At 37.6% G+C, this 16536-nt stretch overlaps 1 pseudogene across 1 annotated transcript in view; it reads left to right on the plus strand.

Moving 5' to 3' along the window:
• The window catches only part of LOC143767437 (uncharacterized), a 76727-nt pseudogene extending 70040 nt beyond the window's left edge, over nt 1-6687 (plus strand). The window contains exon 8 of the transcript XR_013213713.1: nt 2764-6687. The product of XR_013213713.1 is annotated as an uncharacterized LOC143767437 (transcript). The remainder of the gene's footprint in view (nt 1-2763) is intronic.
• Nucleotides 6688-16536: the final 9849 nt, after the last annotated feature.

Below are 16536 nucleotides of genomic sequence, written 5' to 3' on the forward strand. Positions count from 1 at the left end.
TTGCAACACATAGCAAAGTAAAGATGAAAACTAGACCTATGATAGGGTCAAGCCACAGTGTCACCCCACACAGACTACCAAAACAAATCCAGATACGGGAAGTTTAGGGCTGCAATACTACCCCACATAAGAAACTCCCGTAGCTAGAGATTACCGGACAAATAGAACGTCCTATACTACCTGACATAAATGAACCAGGCTTCCCAGGTAGTGTTCCTGTGTGATGTATCAGGACTAATAGAAGATGGCAATGATAGGGGGTGGCACACAGGAACACTACCTGGGAAGCCTGGTTCATTTATGTCAGGTAGTATAGGACGTTCTATTTATCCTGTAATCTCTAGCTACGGGGGTTTCTTATGTGGGGTAGTATTGCAGCCCTAAACTTCCCGTATCTGGATTTGTTTTGGTAGTCTGTGTGGGGTGACACTGTGGCTTGACCCTATCATAGGTCTAGTTTTCATCTTTACTTTGCTATGTGTTGCAATTTTAATTGTTTTTAATGGCTTTATGTAGTGTCCTTAAGTGTGGTCTAATAAAAATTTGTTATACTTTGCTATAATTCTGTGGAGATCCCTTTATTATGCATGCTACTCTTTTCTTCTGTTTTTGGTTCTATGCTTTTTTGTAGCATGCTATAGGTGATCCCTGGCGGTGGTGCCTGCCTATACTTTTTTGTTTATATTGTTTTATCCACCAGTATTATATGTTTTATACTTGTGTAATGAGAACGGCAGAGATTGCAGGATTAGAGCTGATCATAGATTTTACTTCTCCATCAGTCTGTGATCTTTACAATCTTTGTTTCAGGGTGAAGATCTGACCGATATTAATACCTCAGAGACATATGTGAGGTGTGATGCATGGTATAAAGAGGAGATTTCTATAGATACTCATGTAGGTGAGTAGAAAGAGAAAAGTCACGGATTCTTCTCAGTCACTGGCTGATACCATTTTGTGCTATTTGTTTCAGCTCTGTGGTCCTTTAGGTTTCTCAGCTTTAGATTCACTCCTTTTGCCAACATAATAAATATGGATGAAATTATGATATGGTTATTGAGATAAAATAAGGATGTAAAAATTCAGTTGAAATATGTTAATAGGTGAAGTACACTTGAACAACCTGTTTATTTTAATTATTCCTAATGATTATCAGGCTAAAATATGTTTTAACAAGTTATTAAAAATGTTGGGATAAAACTCAATATTAAAAATACCTTTACATAGAGTAGAATAATGTTTTCAAGCTTAGATCATATCTAAGTAACGACAATCAGAAAACCATATAAACTCTTAACAATCGCTGCAAACATTACAATATCCTGAAGGCTTAATTGAAGATTTCTTCATCAGAACCTCTCAAAATTGTTATAAAAGCTGCTATTAATTATTATTATTATTTATTTATATAGCACCATTGATTCCATGATGCTGTACATGAGAAGGGGTTACATACAAATTACAGATATCACTTACAGTAAGCAAACTAACAATGACAGACTGATACAGAGGGGCGAGGACCCTGCCCTTGCTTGGTTTACATTCTACAAGATTATGGGGAAGGAGACAATAAGTTGAAGGTTGCTGCAGCTCCGGTGTTGGTGAGGCGGTATCTCCGGTAGTGATGAGGAGGCAGATGGGTCAGTGCAGGCTGTAGCCTTTCCTGAAGAGGTGGGTTTTCAGGTTCCATATGAAGGATCCGAATATGGTAGATAGTCGGACGTGTTGGGGCAAAGAATTCCAGGGGGATATTCAGGAGAAGTCTTGGAGGCGGTTGGATGAGGAGCGAATAAGTGTGGAGGAGAGAAGGAGGTCTTGGGAGGCCTGGAGATTACGTGAGGGAAGATATCGGGAGATTAGTTCAGAGATATATGGAGGAGACAGGTTATGGATGGCTTTGTAGGTCAGCAATTAATAGTCCTTTTGCACAATATCTCCCAGACTTCTTGACTATTTTTGGGGACCACAAAATTCAGAACTTAATGAAGCAAAGCCCATAACTCCTTGCAATGTTTAAAATAAAGGCTGAAGACTACCAGATTGTTTTAGACTCGACAAACTATTTTGGTCAGTGTCAAATAGAGATCCAGTGTTGTGTCAGTAAAAGTCTATTCTTATCATTTATGTTCAGATGAAAAGTATAGATGCTTAAATTTTGTGAATAAGTTTGTTGGTTCTCTGATCCTAAAAGTGGACTATTTTTCAGCCATATGATGAATAAGAAATATCTTATCTATCAGAACCTCTACACATTTTAAATGCATATGCATGAGATATTATTACAGGATGTTTGAAATGTTATACTGTTTGTACTTATGCATTTGTCATAGTTTCAAAGAAATGTCAACTTATCGTTGCATGGTTAATAAGAAATGCCTTAATAACGCCACATGACATAGTATTTAGCAGAAGTCTATGTTTGTTGCATATTTTTCTACTTTTTATTGAGTTTTGATACATGCCCTGCAACTTGGAGGAACATATTTATATAGACAATACTTTAAAATATCAATACAATATTATGACTTTTATTACAAAAATAAACATAATCAGTTTTATTCTTGGCAGGTGACTGTTTCAGAAGGTTAAAGGGATATGGAATATCTTCAGATATTAAAGCAGATGATTGTGATATCACACAAGATACATATGAAGAACAAGTAATTATCCTAGATATACCATCATCTCCTAACAACGACGATATATCAAAACTTGTTAAATGTGAGAAAAGTCACACAGAAGCAAGGGAATTTCCTTGCTTAGAATGTGGAAAATGTTTTACCCGGAAATCAAATCTTTTTGCGCATCAAAAAATTCACACTGGGGAAAAGCCATTTTCATGTTCAGAATGTGGAACATGTTTTGATTGTCAATCAAAACTTAAGAGACATGAGAGAAGTCACAGCGGGGAGAAGCCTTTTTCATGTTTAGAATGTGGGAATTGTTTTTCTCGGAAATCTAATCTTGTTGACCATCAGAAAATTCACACGGGGGAGAAGCCGTTTTCATGTTCAGAATGTGGGAAATGTTTTAAAAAGAAGTCAGATCTTGTGACACATCAGAGAATTCACACAGGTGAGAAGCCGTTCTTATGTACAGAATGTGGAAAGTGTTTTCACCAAAAATCACATCTTGCTGTACATCAGAAAAGTCACACAGGAGTGAAGCCATTTCCATGTTTAGAATGTGGGAAACGTTTTTCTCAGAGATCAAAGCTTTTTGTTCACCAAAAGTCTCACACAGGGGAGAAACCATACATGTGTTTAGAATGTGGAAAATGTTTTAAACATAAGTCAGGTCTTGTTACTCATCAGAGAATTCACACAGGGGAGAAACCTTTTTCATGCGAACAATGTGGAAAATGTTTTAACCAAAAATCAATTCTTGCTAACCATCAGACAAGTCACACAGGAGAGAAACCATTTTCATGTTTACTATGTGGGAAATGTTTTTCTCAGAAATCCAACCTTGTTGACCATCAAAAAACTCACACAGGAGAGAAGCCATTTTCATGCTCAGAATGTGGGAAATGTTTTTCACGGAAATCTAACCTTGTTGATCATCAGAAAATTCACACAGGGGAGAAACCATTTTCTTGTTCAAAATGTGGGAAATGCTTTAAACAAAGGTGGAGTCTTGTCACACATCAGAGAACTCACACAAGGGAGAAGTCATTCTGATGCTCAGCATTTTTTGGAAGTGTTTTTACAAAAAAAAGTCATGTTAAGTATCAGAAATGATACACAGAAAAAAAGCTGTTTTGTTTTTAAAACCAAATCTTTTTGACCATCAAAACAGTAGAGACTTCATTTTCGTGTTCTGAATGTGGTAATGAATCATAGGTAGCTCAAAAGTTGTTATTAGATGTTATCAATATGATGTGAGTCAAGTTTGTGTTGCGGTTTTAGGTATTCACTGAACCCAGCCAACTTGAACAACTTGCGATTCTCTGTGCATGAATCTCCTAAAATGGCCATTCCATTTTACACATTGCAGAAGATTGTGTGCATCCAGGTGGGCTTACCCATAATTCTTGGCAGCTATCACATCATAAGTCCTGTCAAAAATAGGAGGGACTATTGTAGACTGTATAAAAGCAAAAGCAAGGACTGTAGTAGCCAGTGAGAGAACGACACAGTTTAACCATAGAGATAGGGAGAGAAAGTCATAAATTGGTGAACAGTTTTTCCAGATATTATGTATATTATCACAGAAGTGAAAATTATAATACACAGACTCAATTGATAGGAAAAGAGCTAGAAGAACTGGCCGTGATTGATCATTGTAATTTTAGTACTTCTGCATTTTAGTAACACATTTTATTGCATTCATGCATAAACAGTCTGCCAATATTGGTGAAAGAATCTAGACTATGTGACGGGGCTTTGATCCAAAGAACTGATTGCCATATATGGAGTTGGGAACGATTTTTTTCTTAATATGGGGCAATTAGTAATGGCTTAATGGGAACCTGTCAGATTCCTCATGCCTTCCAATCCAATATGTGGCAGCACGGTGGTGCAGTGGATAGCACAGCAGCCTTGCAGCGCTGGAGTCCTGGGTTGAAACCCCACTAAGGACATCATCTGCAAAGAGTTTGTATGTTCTCTCCGTGTTTGCATGGGTTTCCTCCGGGTACTCCGGTTTCCTCCCACATTCCAAAGACATACTGATAGGGAATTTAGATTGTGAGCCCCAACGGAGACAGCGACGATAATATGTGCAACCTGTAAAGCGCTGCGGAATATGTTAGCGCTATATAAAAATAAAGATTATTATTATTATGTATCACTAAATTCCCTGCCTAGCCAGCCCTTTATGTGATTCCCTTAAATCCATGTTTAAAAAAGGATTTATTATCTTCAGCTTCAGTCAAAAAAGCTTTATCTCTTTCCATTTTATAAAATTATTGATCACAGTGGTAAATTCCATATTTTGATATGTCAACTGAAATCGAATACTTATACAGTGGTCATTATATATGCTCCCAACTCAGGTCAAATAACATTTCTAAAAAAAACCTATAAAGAGAAAAATAAACAAACATCAGAAAGGCTCTCTTATTATTTTAAGAGATTTTAATGTTATTCTCAATAAGAAAATGGTCACAACAGCTTATTCCAGAAGTAGCTTGATAACACTCAATAATTGGCTAATGTGTGAACAATTGTTTGATGTCTTTCTCTGCTTAAATTCCACATCATACATCTTCTTTAAGAATAGATCTCATTCTCACGGATATTTATTCTGTTGAAAATTTTTCAGAATGCTCAATTGAAAACATAACCTGGTCAGATCACGCCCCTATATTTTGTAAAATTAGATTGTCATCCCCAATGAATAATTTTAGAGAACAGAAGGGAAATCCCTTCATCCTAAATTGTCCACTGTGTAAGACAGAAATAGAGAAAGCTATTGTAGCCTGTTTTAAAGAAAATGCCACACCTAATATTTTTCCCGCCTGATTGTGGAATGCACACAAAGCGTTCATTCGTTGAATTTGCATTCAACTTAATGCTATTCAACAAAAAAAAAATAACATTTTTTAGAAATCACAAAAAATTAATATTGAAGAAAAAAACAAACAAAACAATCCATCTTCCCATACCCGTTACGTTCTTTTAAAATTAATAATAATTATAAATATTTCCAGGCAAAACATTTATTATTCTTATAACAAAATGTCCAAATTGATTGCTAATAAAGGGGCATCATATTAAACCCCAAGTTAAAAATATTAAAAAAGATGATTCCGCTATTATTCTTCCTCAAGATATTGCAAGTCAATTTGGAAAATTATTTTCTTTATATAACTTGAAAGATGATCCACAATGTCCCAAACCTAAATTAGAACATGTTATCAAAATTTTATCTAGTGTTAATCTTCCTCATTTAAGTTCAAATCAATCTGATTCTCTAAATTTTCCATTCAATAGAGAAGAAATTGCCACAACTATCTTAAAAACTGAAAGACGATAAAGCCACAGGGCTGGATGGATATCCGAATGAATATTACAAAATCTTTCAAAACCACCTACTTTCGTCTTTGCTTTTTTCAATTTTTTCATAATTTTAGTTAATTCCCCCAAAGAATCATTACACGCCAACATTGTCACCCCCAAACCAGATGGCAATTTGGAATTGATTCAAAACTACCACCCCATTTCTCTTCTAAATACCGATGTCAAAATTTACACCAAAATTATATCTGAGAAATTGAAAGATGATATTCCTACATTAATATATTCCGATCAAACAGGCTTTGTAAAAAATAGACAACCTTCTGACTGTACTCCTAGGATTAATAATCTAATAATCTCCCTTTCCCCTGTACTCTTCATCCTAATCATACAACCTTTCGCTGAGTTAATTAGGGCAAATAATATGAGAGGCATACAAAAAAACAGGAGACAACACAAAGTGGGGTTTTATGCAGATAACATCCTTATAACCATTACAGATCTAATAAATTCCCTCCGCGAGATATGCGTGTTAATTAACAAATTTTCCTATTGTAAAATCAACAAGAAAAATATCTACCCTTTTTTTGTTTTATTTGGATCAAAATTTGAAGGATTCAGTGAAGAGTTAATTCTAGTGATGAGCGAGTATACTCATTACTCGAGATTTCCCGAGCATGCTTGGGTGATCTCCGAGTTTTTGGATGTGCTTGGAGATTTACCTTCTGTCTCCGGAACTGCATGATTTGCGTCTGCTAGCCAGCCTGAGTACATGTGGGGGTTGCCTGCTTGTTAGGGAATTCCCTCATGTGTTCAGGCTGTCTAGCAGCCACAAATCATGCAGCTACGGAGACAGAAACTAAATCTCTGAGCACATCCAAATACTCGGAGATCACCCGGGCATTCTCGGGAAATCTCGAGTAACGAGCACACTCGCTCATCACTAGGGAATTCCTTTATTCCTGGGAAGTCTCTGTGATCTCATTTCTGGGAACAAAAATCACAAAACCCCTATGTCAAATAGTTGAACTTAATCTATCAGCAATTATCCAAACAATCTAGTTCTCACCTGACAGGTATAACAAAATCAATACCCCGTGGTTGGATAGAGTGCCTGTCTACAAGACGATCATTCTCCCAAGGTATGTATATATATATATATATATATATATATATATATATATATATATATATATATATATATATACATAAACATGTGCTTCATTAGTAGTTCCTAATATTTGGATCTGGAAAATACACAAACAACTCTCTAGTTACATATGGAAGAACAAACCTAGAATTTCTAAGCATCTTTTTAGGGATAAATGAGGTATCGCCCTGCCTAATATGCTAGCTTGCTACAAATCAAATCAAATTTTGCAGAGTAGACACTGGCTTATGAAAGACAGAAAGAAAAACTGGGTCTTTTTGGAAGAAGAGTTCCATACTACACTTTTCTTTAACTTCTCTAAATTTTTATTCATTTATTGGTTCTTTCCCACTTCCTACTCAACCTTCACAAAAAGGGACTATTGCTCAATGGAAAAACCCTTATAAGTGAACTAAACATATTATGTCCAATAATTCTCCTGAGAAAATATCAATAGCTATTTTCCAAACACTTGTTCCAGAATTCCCAATTCGAAATGGACACATATGTGAATTAAAGATTGATCTTTACTCATAGTTATAAATTAGGATACAATAATCAATTTTCAAGCTCTTAAAAGCTTACATAATCTCCCAGATGAGGAGCTTCTCAATTTAGTAGCACTTAGGATGAAGAACAAGCTTAATCTTCCTTTAGCCTTACCACAAGCTATTTCTATTCTTTAAGATAATACTCATTCTGTGCCCAATTTGGAACATGAGGAACATGTACACTCTCCTTAACTCAGACACTGAGTTCATAAAATCAAAGAAACAACTAGATGGGAATCAAACTTAAATAAAATACTCTCTCTTTAAAATTGGCAATGTGATTTCAAATTTTCCTACAAATTCAACATTATCGCCAATATATATGAACATTTTTATAAGATTATTTCTAGGTGGCACCGTACTCTATTTAGATTAAGAGAAGCTTTCCCAAACCAAGCAGACCTCTGTTGGGGAGAATGTAGAGGTAAAGGAAATATCATGCATATTTTTTGGACTTGACCAAACCTAAAAACCCTATGGGAACATATTTCTGATCTTTTATTTAAAATAGGGAAACAAAGCCAAGGCGTTTGATTCCCTTGAATGGTCCTTTTTAAATGCATGTCTGCAGAAATATAGTTTTGGCCCCAAATTTCAAAAATGGATCAGTGCAATATATATGAAACCTAAAGCCCGGATAATAATCAATAATTCCCAGTCAGATGCTTTCCCCCTAATGAGAGGGACCCGGCAGGGTTGCCCCCTTTCGCCGGCCCTTTTTGCCCTTGCTATCGAAGCACTAGCGACACGTATGAGATCTACCCCGTCTATTAAAGGTATTGAGATAGCTAACCGTGTAGAGACTGTTGGCCTTTATGCAGATGACATGGTAGTATTTATGGATGATGTAGAAGAGACACTGCCACAGGTGATTTCCATCATAAATAAATTTAGTGGGTACTCCGGATTATATATAAATTGGGATAAGTCCTCCTTGATGTCCCTCTCCCATGCTCCGGCTGATCACCTTGAGGAGCTATCACCATTACCAGTAGTGTCCCACTTTAAATATTTAGGAATAAATATACCTAGATGTAGCAAACTTGATTTACAACTTAATATTCTGCCATTATTAGATCTAGTTAAATATAAATTTACGGTGTGGGAGAAACTGCCATTGTCTGTCTCTGGCCGTATAAATCTGATTAAGATGATACTACTTCCGAAGCTCAACTATTCCCTTCAGCACAGTGCAGTTCCTGTCCCCAGATCCTTTTTTTCAAACCTAAATTCCTTGATATCATCTTTTGTGTGGGGGAAATCTAGACCTAAACTTAAGCTATCTACTCTGCATAGATCCAAACAGATGGGGGGTGTAGCGTTACCAAATTTTTTTCTGTATTACTTAGCCGGACAATTAAGAGCTCTGAGTGCGTGGATGCCTGGGGGTCATCTTCCAAATTCGGAAAGTCATCTGGCCCATGCTGCAAAAACGGAGTGTTTACTGGGTTTTTTGGAAACCGACAAACCCAATACCCCTAAATTGTTACCACTCCTTCGCCTGGCAAGATCGGTCTGGCGTCAGGGGAAAAAAGTCGTTCACTTTGAAAATATTATAGCCGAAATGCCATTATGGAATAATGAGTGTCTCCGGGAGCTGTTAGATCACCCATCCACCCAATTTTGGATCTCGCATGGGATTGCTTCCATTAATAATTTATATGAACAGGGTGTGTTGATGTCTTTTGAACAGCTACGAGTTAAATGTGATATTCCAAGATCCCAATTCTTTCGTTATTTGCAACTTAGATCAGCGTTACAATCATATATACGCAGAATGGGTTCTATGTCAATAATATCATCCCTTCCGTTAATAGGGATCCTCAAATCACAGGGGCCCCGAGGTCTCATATCCACGCTATATACACATCTGTTGTCTGTGGGTGCGGATTCTGAGGTATTGCCGGTTAAAGGGAAATGGAAGCTTTTAATTCCAGATCTTCAGGATGAGGACTGGGAAATAATTTTAGAGTCCCCATCCAAGGTATCCCCCTCGGCTAACAATAGAATGATCCAGCTATATATAATACATCAAGCTTATCTAACCCCGTCGCGGCTATTTAAAATGGGTAGGAGTGGCTCTTCGGAATGTTTGAGATGCCATACAGAGGAGGCGGATTTTCTACACATGATCTGGGGCTGTCCAATCATTCAATCCTTTTGGAGTGAGGTGATATCCTTACTATCCTCTCTAGTGCATATTTCTGTCCCTTTAGATCCATTAACATGTTTATTCGGAGTACTAGATGATGAGATATGGGGGCACCATGTACAAATTTTTCTGAGAGAAACACTTTTTTTAGCGAGGAAAATAATAGCTTTAAGATGGATGGGGAACAATAATCCGTCACTCAGAGCATGGGTCGATCTGGTGAACTCAGTAATACCTTTCGAACGCACACTATACCAGAATAGGGGTTGCATGGGAAAATTTGATAAGATCTGGGATATATGGAACTCATCGTACCTCACCATGTCGTCACGTGATGGATAGCCTAGCTTTCCTACATTAAATGACAGAATTTTCATTGGTCACCGCCTCTTTTCAATATTTAAAATATATGTTCGTTACAGTGGATTTTGGTTTCTGTTTTTCCTTTTGGCAGCAAGATGATGGGTTTTTAAAAGCTCAAAGTTTTATTATAGGTTCCTTGGGTGTACTGTAATGTCCTAACATTTCTATGAACGAAGCTGTATAACAAGTTGCGTATTAAGATGACTGGAATTATACTTGTGTATTAGTTTGGTTACAATATCATGTGCACCTTGTTGTGGTTTCTTTTATGTTTAATAAACGAGTTTAAAAAAAAAAAAATAGGGAAACAAAGAATAGCCATATCTCCCCAACTTTTCCTTCTGTCTTTGGATGCCGATTCTCTCCCCAGAGAAATTAAACTTATTGTTTTACACATTTTTGCAGTAGCCAAACTGCTCATAGGGGCTAAATGGAAAGATGTAAGTACTATTACCATTAATTAAATAATTGATAAGGTCTCAACACCTAATACATTCAAACTTTCTATAGCCCTTAAAAACAATTCCCTTCCAAAATACAAAACGAAGTGGTCTTTAAGGAACTCGTCTTTCCTTACGTGATAAATCCAGATTGATAACCAGCATAACTGCTCAACTTTTTTTTTAAAATTGTAATTTTTATTGAAAATCTTCAAATGTTACAGGAAAATAAAAAATAATTAGGCATTTAGATTTTTCACTATTTATAGGTTAACAACCAATCATACACTATATTAATAGTTAAACACTTTCAAGTATATAAAGAGTGCAATCTTACAAACACAGACTCAGACAAAAGGAAAGGGGGGAAATGATGTGGAATGTTATGACCTAGTTATAGCTATCTCATAGAGGTCATATATTTAACATGGCCCAAAAGGAATCCCAAGGAGACCAAATAAGGTTACATCTCTAAAGTATTGTCATTACGGGCTGTCCGGTATTCAATGTTCCTGATATCCTTGATGCGAGAATATAGATCTAGTTGGGAAGGTGGAGAGGCTTGTTTCCAGTGGTAGGCAGTCAAACAGCGTGCTGCTGTTAACATATGTAACAGCAATCTAATGGATCTCTTGGATATGGATGATTCAGGAAAAATATTTCATAGAAAGAGCTAAGGACTCGAGATCTACTCCAAAAACTTGCTTAGTGAGGAGTTGAACTATCACCCAGAACGGTTTAATCAGTGGACAGTCCCAAAAAATGGGATAGAACTTTTAGACAGGATGCCTCGCCAGCAGAGGGAAGAAATAGATGGGTCCATTTTATGTAAAAATTTAGGCATATGGAACCAGAGATGAAGGATTTTGTCCTGATTTTCTTTGTATGAAATACAAGATTCAGTCTTGGCTGCTCTGGTCCAAATATTTCTCCACTCTACCACGGTCAGGGTTTTACCAAGACTACTCAACTTTTGAAAGAAAGTTTTATGTATCATAATCATTTGCTATTCCTTTCTGTGTTGTCGCATTCTCAGAGGACTCTTTCTTTATATCCACCTTTCCTTCACCATATATTTCTTGCTTCCCTTTTCTTCCAGTTTCACTTACCCTTTCCCTTCCTTTCATATATTCTCATGCTTTTTCTTTTCCTCATCCTTTGTTTCCTTGTTCCTACACTCCCCACCTTCCTTTTCACCTCCCATGATAGGTTAGTAGGAAAAATCGTACGATTTTGCCTTTTACTATGCATTGTAATTTTATAATTTGTTTGCTAGTTTGTGCTTCGTAATATTTAAATGTATACTTATTGCATTTTCCCCCTCCCTATTGTATGTAAAATCCCATTAATAAAAACTATTTAAACAAATAAAGTATTTATAACCTCCACTTTTCCTATGCTAATTAGGGCTTTGACTAGTCAATGGTGCATTAGTTTCCCCAAAATAGTCGTCCCTCTTTGCATATCATCAAGCCCTTCTCTGCATGATAACATGATTTGCAAGAGCAAAGCGTCATTGCCAACTTCTTGCAAATATCGCGCATGCATGAAGCTCTATTCGGCAACGCCATTGAGCCTCTGAAGCCCGGTGTATGTTTCCAGGCTTCAGAGGCGAAGTGCAGAAAACAGCTTGCATACACCTAGCTTCAGAGACTCGATGAAGCTGCCCAATAGAGCTGCGTGGATATGCAAGATTTGCAGGGAGTGGAGGATGAGTCTGGCTCTTGCAAATCATGTTATCACGTGATAACATGCAAAGATTGCTGACTAGCCTTAGGAAACTAACACCCCATCGACTAGCCAAAGGCCTATTTAGCATAGGAAAAGCAGAGGTTATACATACTTGAATTCTGAATGCTGCTGGGTTGGAGGGCATGGGGGACCTGGCAGGTTCCCTTTAATGGGTTTTTTGCCTTCCTCTCAATTAACATGTTATAGGTTCAACTCAATGGACTTATATCTACCGTAAAACTATAAATTTTGTCAAATGAAATAGAAATATATCTAACTTTCAACTTCTGATATGTGTTCTATGTTCTGTGAATAAAATATAGCAATACGAGATTTGCAAATCGTTGCATTCTTGATTTCTTTACATTTTACACAACTCCAATTCCAAAAAGATTGGGATGCTATGTATATACAGTACATATCTATATTTATATACTGTATATATCATATCTATTTATAAATACAGTATAGATACCTATATACAGTGTGTATATATATATATATGTATGTATCTTACGTACCTGTACTGGGTATCCCTAGCTCTGCTTTCTTCACCTCTGCCCACTGCCCTCCTGTTGTGCTCCATGTCGGGTTTTGCAGGTAGCATGACTCCATGACGTCATCTTCATGGTCAGGGGACTTTTAGGACACACCTGTATCTTAGGATTAAGATTCAAGACTTTCATCTGGCGTACTCCACCTTCTGTGCACACCGTGATTTAACTTGCTTCAATCCCTGTTGACTTCCACATTATTCCTGAATGTGCCATGTCCTATCTCCCCACATGCCATCCTGTCAGCTGCCCCAATGCTCGGGGTCTGTGTACCCACCCGGACTTGGGGTTTAGTGTGCTTCACAATGTATATGTATAGCTTTACATATGGAAATAAATACATGTAAATATAGTCAGAATATACACTCACTGGCCACTTTATTAGGTACACCTGTCCAACTTCTTGTTAACACTTAATTTCTAATCAGCCAATCACATGGCGGCAACTCAGTGCATTTAGGCATGTAGACATGGTCAAGACAATCTCCTGCAGTTCAAACCGAGCATCAGTATGGGGAAGAAAGGTGATTTGAGTGCCTTTGAACGTGGCATGGTTGTTGGTGCCAGAAGGGCTGGTCTGAGTATTTCAGAAACTGCTGATCTACTGGGATTTTCACGCACAACCATCTCTAGGGTTTACAGAGAATGGTCCGAAAAAGAAAAAAAATCCAGTGAGCGGCAGTTCTGTGGGCGGAAATGCCTTGTTGATGCCAGAGGTCAGAGGAGAATGGGCAGACTGGTTCGAGCTGATAGAAAGGCAACAGTGACTCAAATCGCCACCCGTTACAACCAAGGTAGGCCTAAGAGCATCTCTGAACGCACAGTGCGTCGAACTTTGAGGCAGATGGGCTACAGCAGCAGAAGACCACACCGGGTACCACTCCTTTCAGCTAAGAACAGGAAACTGAGGCTACAATTTGTACAAGCTCATCGAAATTGGACAGTAGAAGATTGGAAAAACGTTGCTTGGTCTGATGAGTCTCGATTTCTGCTGCGACATTCGGATGGTAGGGTCAGAATTTGGCGTAAACAACATGAAAGCATGGATCCATCCTGCCTTGTATGGAGCATCTTTGGGATGTGCAGCCGACAAATCTGCGGCAACTGTGTGATGCCATCATGTCAATATGGACCAAAATCTCTGAGGAATGCTTCCAGCAACTTGTTGAATCTATGCCACGAAGAATTGAGGCAGTTCTGAAGGCAAAAGGGGTCCAACCCGTTACTAGCATGGTGTACCTAATAAAGTGGCCGGTGAGTGTATATATTGTGTGTGTATAATACAGTGGCATGAAAAATGACACATTTCTTTTTTGTATTTTAGGCAAACATATTTTCATGTTTTACATCTTAAAAACTACAAAAAGGTAAATGGGCCAATGCTTAAGTTTGGGCACCCTGCATGGTCCGAACCTAGTAGCACCTCCTTTTTTTCAAGTATTACAGGTTTAAATTCTTTTTGTAGCCAGACAAGAGTCTTGCAATTGTTGCTTGAGGGATTTTCATCCAATCTTCCTTTTGTAAGATTCATCTTGCATGAATTGATGTTTTGAGGTCTAGCCACAGATTTTCAATGATGTTCAGATCAGGGGACTGTGAGGCCCAATGTCTTTGTTCTTTTGCCCATATTAATCTTTTCCTTTTATTAGCCAGTTTCAGATATGGCTTTTTTTTGCCACTCTGTTCTGAAGGCCAGCATCCCGGAGTCGCCTCTTCACTGTAGACGTTGACACTGGCGTTTTGCGTATACTATTTATAGAAGCTGCCAGTTGAGGACCTGTGAGACGTCGATTTCTCAAACTACAGACTCTAATGTACTTGTCTTATTGCTCAGTTGTGCAGCGGGGCCTCCCACTTCTCTTTCTACTGTGGTTAGAGCCTGTTTGTGCTCTCCTCTGAAGGGAGTAGTACACACCGTTGTAGGAAATCTTCAGTTTCTTGGCAATTTCTTGCATGGAATAACCTTCATTTCTAAGAACAAGAATAGGCTGTCAGTTTCACATGAAAGTTATGTTTTTCTGGCCATTTTGAGAGTTTAATGGAACCAACAAATGTAATTCTCCAGATTCTCAACTAGCTCAAAGGAAGGTCAGGTTTATAGCTTCTCTAATTAGCCAAACTGTTTTCAGCTGTGCTAACATACTTGCACAAAGGTTTTCAAGGGTATTGTAACCATCCATTAGCCTTCTTACACAGTTAGCAAACACAAAGTACCATAAGAACACTGGAGTGATGGTTGTTGGAGATGGGCCTCTATACACCTATGAAGATATTGCATTAAAAACCCAACATTTGCAGCTAGAATAGTCATTTACCACATTAACAATGTATAGAGTGTATTTCTGAATCATATAATGTTAGCTTCATTGGAAAAAACTGCTGTTCTTTAAAAAAAAAAGGAAATTTCTAAGTGACTCTAAACGTTTGAACTGTAGTGTAATGTATAGTAAGCTACAGTGCGTTGCAAAAATATTCGGCTCCCTGGAACTTTTCAACCTTTTCCCACATATCATGCTTCAAACATAAAGATACCAAATGTAAATTTTTGGTGAAGAATCAGCAACAAGTGGAACACAATTGTGAAGTTGAACGAAATTTATTGGTTATTTTAAATTTGTATGCTAATCAAAAACTGAAAAGTGGGGCGTGCAATATTATAGTTATTATTAAAGTTGAAAAGTTCCAGGGAGCAGAATACTTTCGCAAGGCACTGTATATTTTTTCTGGTGGTGATTATTCTCCATATTGTATTTTTTTTCTTTACGGATAGGACAATCATACACTGCACTAATGCCAACATATGACTTTTTGAGGTAGGCATTTTGTCTCTATAGCTGTCCACAGGCTGGTGTCTGAACAGTCAGGCCTGGGTCCTGCTCTGCCACCATCTATTTTGAGGTCTGCTGAGACATAGGGAGGGTTAATACTAGAGAAAGGACCATCCCGATTTGGTACACCTTGTCGCAGTGGGATTGTTTTTTATGCCTTTTTTTTATCAAAATAGTGTTAACTATTATATTATTATTTAATTGTACTATTATTAATTTATATACGCTCTAAAGGGTATTTAATCATTTTGTTGTCTTAGGTTTTGTTTTTTACAGTTTTTAGGCAGACGCCATGGCTGATCTAATAATTGACATGTCATAACCAAGTGAAAATCCTCTCATTGCTTGCCACTGGTCCAATCTACTGAACCAGAAGTCCATGGAGTTAAGGCTCATAGTTTATGCTCAAGAAAAAAAACATAATCCGGCATGACTGATGCTATTCATTCATCTGATGGGCGCAGTGGCTTACCTGGTCCATTGTGTCATACATAAATACAACTGACGTTAATAGTTTAGGTGTCTTTCTGCCTGCTGTTGTGCATTAGATTGATGTAGCGGCTAGTAAAACAACTCATCCATCTAGAGATGTACTATAATCCATTTTTTTCTTTTTGCTACTTGTGGTAGAGGAAGTGCTGGCACAGCTGGGGATGCTTTGACTGAATGGAGTTGAGGAGTGTTTTTGTCACACATGCAGTTAGCAGACATCTGCTCGGCGAAAGCATCACCAAGCAGGGAACACAGCTAAGGGCTCATTTCCACTGGCGAGAGACAAATCGGTCCGTAATCTGGACCGAAAAAAGG

The sequence above is a fragment of the Ranitomeya variabilis genome, chromosome 4, assembly GCF_051348905.1.
Source record: "Ranitomeya variabilis isolate aRanVar5 chromosome 4, aRanVar5.hap1, whole genome shotgun sequence".
Classification (NCBI taxonomy): domain Eukaryota; kingdom Metazoa; phylum Chordata; class Amphibia; order Anura; family Dendrobatidae; genus Ranitomeya; species Ranitomeya variabilis.